This window comes from Capsicum annuum, chromosome 9 (assembly GCF_002878395.1).
Source record: "Capsicum annuum cultivar UCD-10X-F1 chromosome 9, UCD10Xv1.1, whole genome shotgun sequence".
NCBI lineage: Eukaryota > Viridiplantae > Streptophyta > Magnoliopsida > Solanales > Solanaceae > Capsicum > Capsicum annuum.
In genome coordinates this window covers 23,065,653-23,074,610 of record NC_061119.1, presented here as the reverse complement: position 1 = coordinate 23,074,610, position 8,958 = coordinate 23,065,653, and the positions used below count along the sequence as shown (strand labels likewise).

The 8,958-nt window shown below is 35.0% G+C and overlaps 1 long non-coding RNA gene across 2 annotated transcripts; it reads right to left on the bottom strand.

Annotated features, from left to right (window-relative positions):
* Window positions 1–2,786: 2,786 nt before the first annotated feature.
* LOC107842971 lies at window positions 2,787–6,041 on the bottom strand. Of its 2 annotated transcripts, XR_001666223.2 has the most exons (5): window positions 5,768–6,041; window positions 5,415–5,515; window positions 4,890–4,973; window positions 3,725–4,103; window positions 2,787–3,391 (listed from the first exon to the last, which is right to left on the bottom strand). It is a non-coding gene; the product is annotated as an uncharacterized LOC107842971 (long non-coding RNA). The 2 variants fall into 2 exon arrangements; XR_001666224.2 differs by lacking the exon at window positions 3,725–4,103 and having other exon boundaries at window positions 5,768–5,923.
* Window positions 6,042–8,958: the final 2,917 nt, after the last annotated feature.

The window sequence follows — 8,958 nt, the reverse complement described above, 5'->3', positions numbered from 1 at the left end:
GTAGAAGAAAAAATGTAAAGAAGTTGACAAGAACTCACTGCATGTACACATACCACAATGAAAGACGTGGAGAAAAACAGAAAAAAAATAATGTATCCAAGAAATATGAAGCTATGAAAACTAAATCAAGACACAAAAACAAAGAAAAAGAATATTAGTATAGTAACTCAAGCAACAACAACAACATACCCAGTGTATTCTCACCTAGTGGGGTTTGGGGAGGATAGAGTGTACGCAGATCATATCACTACCTCAAGAGAAGTAGAGAGATTGTTTCCGATAGACCCTCGACTTAGGACCAATAACAGTATAACCAATACAAAAAGTAAGCGCATATAAACTAATATGGTACACAAAACAAACTAACAGTCTAACAAACACAAAAGATAAGTGCATAATAAACTAGTACGGGATGCAAAAAAGCCAACACCACTAGCCCCAAAAACTACAGCCACAACACTACAAACCAGAAACTCCAGACCCAAAGGAGCACTCCCCTATTACTACCACCGCGCTCCCACCCCTAACCCTCTACCCTAATCCGCGTCCTCCACACCTTCCTATCAAGGGTCATGTCCTCTGTAAGCTGTAATTGCTCCATATCATGCCTAATCACCTCCCTCCAATATTTCTTCGGTCTACCTCTAGCCTGCCTAAAACCATCCATAGCCAGAGTCTCACACCTCCGCACTGGAGCATCAGAGCCCCTCCTCATCACATGCCCGAACCAACGTAGCCTCACTTCTCGCAACTTATCCTCCACCGAGGCAACTCCCACCTTCTCCCGAATAATCTCATTTCTCACTCTATCTTTGCTGGTATGTCCACACATCCATCGCAACATTCGCATCTCTGCCACCTTCACCTTGTGGGAGTTCTTAACTGACCAACACTCCGCTCCATACAACATAGACATTCGGACTACCACTCTGTAGAACTTACCTTTAAGCTTCGGGGGCACCTTCTTATCACAAAGGACTCCCGAAGTAGGCCTCCACTTCAACCACCCTGCCCCAATATGATGCATGACATCTTCGTCAATCTCACCATTACCCTGAATTATGGACCCCAGATACTTGAAACTCTCCCTCTTCTGGATGGCCTGAGATTCTAGCTTCACAACCACTCCATCTTCTTGCGACATATCACTGAACTTACACTCCAAGTACTCCGTCTTGGTTCTACTTAACCGAAAACCTTTAGATTCAAGCGTCTGTCTCCAAATCTCCAACTTATCATTAACTCCACCCCGAGTCTCGTCGATCAAAACCACATCATCTGCAAATAACATACACCAAGGCACCTTCCCTTGAATATGTCGCGTCAAAACATCCATCACCAAGGCAAATAGAAACGGGCTAAGAGTCGATACCTGGTGCAATCCTATCAAAACTGTGAAGTGCTCTGAATCTTCACCTACCGTCCTTACACGATTCTTCGCACCATCATACATATCCTGAATCGACCTAGTGTATGCCACGGGCACCCCTCTAGCCTCCAAGCACCTCCACAGAATCTCCCTGGAAACTCTGTCATATGCTTCTCTAAATCAATAAACACCATGTGCAAGTCCTTCTTCCTTTCTCGAAACTGCTCCACTAATCTCTTCACAAGGTGAATGGCCTTAGTGGTCGAGCGACCAGGCATGAAACCGAACTGATTCTCAGAGATCGTCACGATCCTCCCCATCCTCAACTCTGCCACCCTTTCCCAAACCTTCATAGTATGACTCAACAACTTAATATCTCTATAGTTGTTACAACTCTGAATGTCTCCCTTGTTCTTATACACTGGAATCATCGTGCTCCACCTCCACGCTTCAGGCATCTTAGCAGCTCTAAAAATAATGTTAAACAACCTTGTCAACCACTTCAGACCTACCCCACTAGTGCTCTTCCAAAAATCTACTGGAATCTCGTCTGACCTCGTCGCCTTACCCCGCCACATCCTGCAAATAGCTCCCTTGACCTCCTCAGCCTCGATACGCCTACAAGAACTATAATCGCGACCCTCCTCAGATATCTCTAAGTGTCCCAACCCAGAAAGAAGATGAACAAATCGACGCCCCATAAATGAAGATACAAATGAGAAAGAATCTCACCACAATTGTAGAGCAACACACGCAGCAACGAACCTCACCAGTAGAACAAACTCATGCAACAACATGAAAGAAAATATTGAAATGGTGAATGCCAGAGGAGAAAAGAAAGGAATGAAAGGGAGACCTCAGCTTTCATTGACACGTGGGGACTTAAAAGAGTAACACACAGGAATATAAATGTCTCAACTTCCAAATATGCCCTTTGTGGTCACAGAAACCTTCACTTATTCTATAGAGTAGTATAAAAACAAAACTAAAACAAGATGTCAAGTGGCAGCATATTGAAATAGTCACGTAGCAGTTTTTAGGATAAAATTAAAAAGAAACTCATAATTGAAGAGTTCTAATAGACTATTATCATTTCAAACTTATCTCTTTTTACTAGATGGCACTGCCCGCGCCAGCTGGCCTACAACAACAACAACAACAAACCCAGTGTATTCCCACTTTGTGGGGTCTGGGGGGGGTAAGATGTACGCAGTCCATACCTCTACCTCTGATGAAGTAGAAAGGCTGTTTCCGAAAGACCCCCGGCTCAAGTTACGAGATATCAAACAAACACATAGTACAGCACAGAAGCAGATGACATAACATAGATACTGCAGCCATAAGGAATATAAAACAGAGTAATGAAAATATTCTCATATTGTATGGAAAAAATTATACATATCACAGCAAACACAAGTAAACACAAGTGTGCAGTTATTATTGATTCTCTGTCACCCATTGCAACATTCAGCTTTCATTTACCATAATTAACAATGAAGGTATCCACGGTTCTTTGGTAAGGAAGAGTACAGTTATTACTACAATCCTTCAATCCATCCAGGGAATGGCTCCTTCCCTTATATGTGCTCAATACAATTGTTGGCCTTAGGATTATGAGACCTCTCAAATTCATGACAGATCTGCAGAAACCCAAGAACCCCACCAAAAATATAAATAAATAAACCTTTCTACATGGGGGAAGCAGAAAGAAATTCTGAAAAAAGAAATTTGCATATCTCAACACATGCCTAATAAGCTAATTCCCTTGTGTGACATAGAACCATGGCAACAACCTAACCAGCAACAGGTTCAATCTGTTGCAGAGTTGAAAGAACAAAAACAGCTGTTTTGCCCATTCCAGAATTAGCTTGACAAATAACATTCATGCCTAGAATTGCTTGCGGAATAAATTCATGCTGCACTGCTGAAGAACCAAAGAGATTGGAGCCACAGAGACCTCAGTTTCAGTTCAAAAGAGTTTCACTTTACATCTCCATAATAGTAGTAATAGTGATAATTTACCTGAAAACAAAAGATAGAAAGAAATCATTAATACCTCAAAGATGAGAACAGCATCACGACAACAACAAACGGATAATACAATTACACCTCAGTCTTACACAAGTTGAACAGTTCATGAATCTTCACTGACCATGTTACTCCATCTAAACTCATCTCAAGCCAATTTTATTATACAACATACCCAATGTATACCCCACAAAGTGGAGTATGGGGAGAGTAGAGTGTATGAGGACAGCCTATAAGATTGATCAAGCAACTTTATGGTATCAAATATGTTTTGAACACTTCGAAAAGCTACAACTCTGAACAAATGAAGTAATAGATGTAGCTCACCTCCTACGCAGCATCAGGAACAACAAAATTTAATGATTCATAGCAATTAGTTGAGTGACGGGGGTGCTTCTTCCATATTTTCAGGCATGCCACAAAGAGATGAACCATGCTTTTACATGCGGTATAATAAAGTTTTCCCCCTTGGATAACAAAATATGCCAGTCAAGACGCTTGAATTTCCAGCAACAGAATTTTCAAATGGTGAAGCACCAATTGCACCCCCAGAGGAAGGTCTAACAATAGTCCCTGTAGACCTCCCACGACCCAAGTTAAATCCCACATTTGACCCTTCTACTTTTCCTCTTTCTTGTCCAGACTATAGAAACAACAACATACCCAGTGTAATCTCACAAGTGGGGCCTCGGGAAGGTAGTGTGTCCTACAAGGTAGAGAGGTTGTTTGTGATAGACCCTCAGCACGGGTAAAAGCATTACAAAGCAATTCTAAAAAGAAAACAATGAAAGCCAAGACAAAATTGCCAAAGTAAGCATGATAAAGCATACTTAAACGAAACAATCACTACCACTAAGTAGTATGATTATCCATATTTAGAAGGGAAACTATGAACATGCACGTTTAGACATCTTAATTTAGTCTCAACTGCAAACTAAGCACTCCAACTCGTCTCCGTCGTGTCGCTCAAACACCTAATGTTCATGTGACACACCAACATTTTAGAGAGATCTAGATGATCATTTTAAGTTGGTGTGTTCAATTGATCTAGCGGAGGTGAGTTAAGGTATTTAGATGTGGATACTTACAGTTGAAACATTTACTTGTCAATTGAGGAGTCCGAAGTCAAAACGGACACTTTTTCAACTCAATATCCGAAATGGACAGTCATTGAGTACATGTATAAAACAGACAGATTTTAGCTTAATATTAGGAAGGAACGATACAAACGCTCGACTACCTACTTATAACTTCAAGAAACGAAGCGCTAATTTCAAGAAAATATAGGAACATGGTTGTATATAAGTGGCTTCATGCTGTCCAAACATTTTTGAAACTTATAATGAGTGAAAATCAAATATGATAAAATTCTGTAATAGCCTTGCTCTGTTCAAATACATTTCATCTCAGTACTAACCCAATGAAGGAAAAAAGAACAGTACAGAAACAACTAACTGATATGGAGGTTTAATTTTATAAACAGGAGTGATACCCAACAGATGGAAACACTTTCTATGACAGTAGTTGTTGCCTCACACAGTAAGAGTTTGCTTGCTTCCACGGCCGAACCAACTACCTACAAAGTTCCGAAACATATTTGTGAATGCAAGCTATCCACTCAAATAACATATTTATACTACACGATATCTATTTCTATCAGTTTAATTATCCGGTATCCAAAGTCATTTGGCCTAACTGATCTAAGTTCGCGTCAAAGAGGTTCGCTAAGGGGAGACTACATTTCTTATGTAGAAGATGTAGTGGATAAGCTCTCCATGTTGGGATAGACGCTTGGATTGGAACAACTATTCTAAAAGATCCAACCGATGCATATTCCCCTTTTTGGCTAAACCACCAATTCAGAAGATACTGCATATATAGAAAACACCAAGGGGAATATCTATTTAGAAAGAAAGTTTGTTCTTGTTTTGCTCTTTTAAACCCATAAAGAATGACCACCCAACAAACAATTATGAAAACTGAAGAGCAATTTCTGAGTTTTAAGGAAGAACGATACCTTTTTCTCGTCGAAGTTTAACAACGCCGGCAGCAACAATAAACCGTACAACTTCCGATACAACGCCGGCAGCAACAACAAACCGTACAACTTCCGATAAACTGAGTGAAGAAGAAGAACATAGTAACAAAATCAAAGATTAACGATGTTGTTACCTCAATTGATTTACATTTTTTAGATTTACACAAACAAAGAGAGATGTAGAAGCAGAGGATGGCAAAACTATGTGCCTTTTTGTGTTCATATCTCAATTCTCAACAGCACGTGAAGAAGGCACAAACGAACACAATTATATGAAGCCAACAGAACCTTAAAATAGCAACAACAATTTAGCCATATGTGTGAAGACTCACCTGAGGTGAAGAAGCAGCTTAGCGATGAAGAAGAGGACGAGATTGAAAAGCCCCTTTTTCCGCAATTACATTGACACCGAGATAGGAGGGTATTACAGAGAAAAATAAGTCAGCCGGCCCTTCCAAGTTTCCAATTAAAAAAAACAAGTGAGTTACACAAACTTGTCCCTCGAGAAAACTAAGACTTGAATAACTAGGATAGTTGTTGAACAATTATATTAGTTATCTGAATAATTTTACACAATTGTTGAACAACTTATTTCAGTTATTGAATAACTACGCCTAGTTGTGTTGAACAATTATATTAGTTGTCTGAATAATTTTACACAATTGTTAAACAACTTCTCTCAGTTATTGAATAACTACGCCTAGTTGTTCAACAACTAAGCGCAGTTGTTCGACAACTGTACTTAGTTGTTGAACAATTTTGGTAGTTGTTTGACAACTGCGCCTAGTTGTCGAATAACAATTATATTAGTTGTCTGAATAATTTTACACAATTGTTGAACAACTTCTCTCAGTTATTGAATAACTACTCCTAGTTGTTCAACAACTAAGCGCAATTGTTCGACAACTGTACTTAGTTGTTGAACAACTTGCGCAGTTGTTGAACAATTTTGGTAGTTGTTCGACAACTGTGCCTAGTTATCGAATAACTACCAAAGTTATTCTACAACTGGGACAAGTTATTGGAACGGAAAAACTTTAAAAAAAACTCAAAAAACTTTTGTCCCTCCCACCTAATTTAAAAAATTTGAAGGACTTTCACTTAATTGGACAACTTGTTTGTCCTTTTTAATTGAAAGTCCCGGTATTACACGTATAAAACTCACCAATAATGACGAAATAACCCTTGGGCGGCAACCGTGAAGTGACAAAAATGCCCTTGATGCAAACAGGGAGGACAACCGAGGCCTCCTTGCTTCATCACACTTATATATATTAGTAAAGTAATATATAGAGAGAGAGAGTTTTTATTTTAATAATATAATAATAATAAGCAATAAATAATAGTAATAGTAATATACAAGTTGTATTGCTTCTATATATACTAGAATAGCATGGCCCGTGTCAACACTGGCCCAACATTAAGATATTTTGATTATGTACGATAAGTTAGATTGATATCAATATGAATTATAAAACATGAATACACAAAATATATTAACTACTTGATAGTTATTTTTCAAGGAGCCAAATTATTTCAAAAGATAATTATGTATGACTTATTCATATAAATAACAAAATTCAATGCATTTTGAAATTCAGATCTTTAATCATATGACTGAAATTTGATACATTAAGTATAAAATATGAGATTAAAATTGATACATAAGACTTGACACCTATTGTATAAAATAGAAAATAATTATTGAAAAGGATAAAAGATTATCTAGTCATTGCATATTATATCACATGTGGTTGCAATTAATAGCCCAAAATTGCAATGTATTCCCTACTAAACCGACATAAACATTGTTTGTTTTCATTTCTCCTTTTCTTTTATTTGTTAACTTGTTCTTTAAAGATAAATCAAATTAATATTTTAAATTTAAATTTAAAATGTTTTGTAAATTATAAAAAAAATTATAAGTTATAATCTGTCGTATTAATTTAAGTTATTTCACTTTGAGAACACGATAAATATACTTCTATAAATATTTTATCGAACTTTGCTTTTGTATGTGTTCCTTTCATTGAAACATAAGAGTCATTTCTGAATAGAATGTATTAGTAATGTTAGCATTAATAATGCTTGTATTAGTAATGCTAGTAGTATTTATGCTAATATTATTTCTTATACACTATTTGATATATTGTATTAGAACTTATCTTTTTAATCTTGATATATTTAAATAAAGATTTTTAAAAAAAAAGGATTGCATATACATTCTAGGATTCATCCGAGATTTAGCACGGGTTCAATATATATTATATTTGTCTCAATTTAGGTGAAACAAATATAATTTAGATAATCAATCATACTTTTAATATGTAGTTAGATAATTTGAGTTGTTAACTATTGTAATTTATAATATTTTTTATTTAATTTTCAAATAATATACATTCTTTTCTTGTCAAAACTTTTGTGAAATTGATAGTCAATTATATTTTAAAAATAATTTAATTTTTTAATTATTGTGATTTATAATACTTTTCTTCTGTTCCAATTTAAGTGGCACTAATATAATTTCGAGAGTCAACCAAATATTTTATATTTTAAAATTTTTTAAGTTATTGATTATTGTGATTTATCGTATTTTTTACATAGTTTTTTAAAATATATAACAAATTAAATTATTTTTAGATATTTTAAGTTGTTAACTATTATAATTTATAATACTTTTTATGAATAATATATGTTACTCTCTTTGTCCAGCGTTTTGTGTAGTTGATAGCCAATTATATTTTGTAAATAATTTAAATTTTTAGTTATGATGCTTTATAATATTTCTTTTATTTAAATTTAAGTGACACAATGCTTATATGACCATAATAATTAATCAGGGGTGATATAATAAAATCACGATTGAGCAGCAATGCATAAATATCTTAAATGACTTACAACGATTAATCAGAAATGACATAGCAAAATTACTATAAAAATACCCGTGAAAAAATTTAAGTGGATCTCATGTAAGATGCCAAATTAATTTAAAACATCAAGAGTTAATTTGTCATTTTTATATCTATTTTACTTTTTTATTAAATATTACTAATTTTTAAATACTTAAATGACTTATAATAATTAATTAGGGGTGATATTTAGTAAAACTATGGTGCAAGCAACTGAAGTAGACATATCATAAATATGTATTTTACTTTTTTTACTTAAATATTATTAAATTTTGAATACATAAATGACTTGTAATAATTACTTAGGAATGATATAGTAAAATCACGATTGAAGCAGCAAAAACAGATATGTCATAGATATTTATTTTATATTTTTTAATTAAATATTACTTCTTACAAAGTTTAAGAAAATAAAGAAGACTTTTGAATCATGTGACCTTAAATTAAAGTTGAATCAAATGTGTACCAAAATGCCCTTTAATTTTGTGGTCTTAAACATGTCATGTGGAAAGTTAAAATTAAAGTATTGTCAAAAAAAGAAGGGGGTCATTTTTTTTAAACAGACTAAAAAAAAGTAGGTCATTCTTTTTAAACGGAGGGTGTACTAATTTTTA